Here is a 1,659-nt window from a genome sequence, read left to right as displayed (position 1 = left end):
TACAACTTAATAGTTTGCTTATCTCATGTGTATCCGCATTATGCTACCAGCATGAGCAGAAGACCTAGGTCTAGAGGATCCAGAGTTGGAGGACAGAAACTTTTAACTTCTGAATGCAGGAGCATTATCTAACTGAAGTTCCAGCAGAGATTCCAAGTGCAGGAGAGAGGCAGGGAGCAAACCTTCCAGGGAAGAGGAAAATTCAAGAATAATTTTGGAGTTAGATTTAAGTGTTAGATTTATAGTATTGCTAAGTGCTAATGTTGTCAGGAAAATATTTTCTAAGTTATGCTTATGAGGCAATACAATGAGGAAGAAATGTCCCAAAGCTGTAAAAGGGCTCAGAATGATATGGTCTCTGACATCATCAACAATAGAAGGGTTACACAGGGTAGATTTAGAAAGATGATCATTTGCAGCAGAAAAGGAAGCTCCCTTTAATGTCAAAGTAAAAGTAACGAGGTCAATATAATGGATTGTATTGTGTCTAGTGTCATATCAGTTAATGTGTCTTCTTCTCAAGAATACAACCAAAAAGTATAAAATTCAGCATTGCAAAATGCACAGTTTTTATAGCTTGGAAGAAATGGAAATAAATAACCAACCATAACATAAAAATCATACAACTTAGACGTTTGTAAAGAACAACATATGATTCTGGTTTTGGTGAACCCCCAAAAGGCTTTGGGGGTGCACATGATGAGGCTGCTGGTGTTCGTGGTTTTGGATCTATTCACTGTCGCTCAGGCAGGGGAATGAGCCAAGCTTTTGGCCTCTAAATCACTGCTGAACACCGATGTGCCATGGAAGGGTGAGGCCTGACCTTATAGTACAACGTCTACAATGTTGGCTCGAGTGCTCTGTGTACTAGATGTGGAATTATCTGATGATTTTTTCCCTCTAGAAGATTTTTTTGACATTGTCTCTGGGATGCTCAGTGTCAAATGGGATCAGATTGCATCTGCTAGCAGCGTCTCACACATAGTGGTCCTGCACCCTCTCAAGGCTGGTTATTTCACTTCACCTCAGCAACTACTACTTGCTTGGCCCAGGAGGATGGGTCCCTTGTGATGGGCTTTACCAGTGCAACTGGACAGGAAAGATCCCTGGCCCAGTGGGAGTTTGATAGGGGATTCTCCCTCCATTTCCTGGACTGGACAACCTTTTGGGTCCTGACTCTCTCCCTCTCATTGGCATACCCCTCCAGCTGTGGAACTCCAGCAAGAGGAAATATGACACCCCTAAAGTTAAGAAAAAGTGAATGGGGTCTTCCACAGCCCTTCCTTCCCAAGATGTCCAGGTGCTTTCCAGACTCCAAAGTGTATCTCAAATGCAATCTCTTCTCCCTTAGCCCTTGGCTGTGTTCTCCTGGATCTTGCCCTGCTCTCAACCAAAGCAAAGGACCAGGCCTGGGAGGCTATGAAAGCCTCTTTGGTTCCACCTGAAGCTATATAAAGAGGATTGTCTAAGGCAACAGCCTGAGCCTAGGGGCCCTGTGGTGACCCCCACCCCCTTCCCTTCCCCCCCACCTCAAGGTGCCATAGGGCATGTTGCTAGCCATGTGAACTCTGTCAGGGGTCCAGGATGGGGCACCTCTGAGACTGCCTGACACCACACCCATTGCCCACCATCCCCTATCAAAAGAAGGTAGAAGATAAG

At 45.1% G+C, this 1,659-nt stretch overlaps 1 pseudogene; it reads left to right on the top strand.

The window, feature by feature from the left end:
- Positions 1-699: 699 nt before the first annotated feature.
- LOC129656929 (translocon-associated protein subunit beta-like) lies at positions 700-1,261 on the top strand (annotated as a pseudogene).
- The last annotated feature ends 398 nt before the right edge of the window (positions 1,262-1,659 follow it).

Source organism: Bubalus kerabau, chromosome 1, assembly GCF_029407905.1.
Source record: "Bubalus kerabau isolate K-KA32 ecotype Philippines breed swamp buffalo chromosome 1, PCC_UOA_SB_1v2, whole genome shotgun sequence".
In the NCBI taxonomy this organism is placed as follows: domain Eukaryota; kingdom Metazoa; phylum Chordata; class Mammalia; order Artiodactyla; family Bovidae; genus Bubalus; species Bubalus kerabau.
This window is presented reverse-complemented; position numbering and strand designations above follow the sequence as displayed.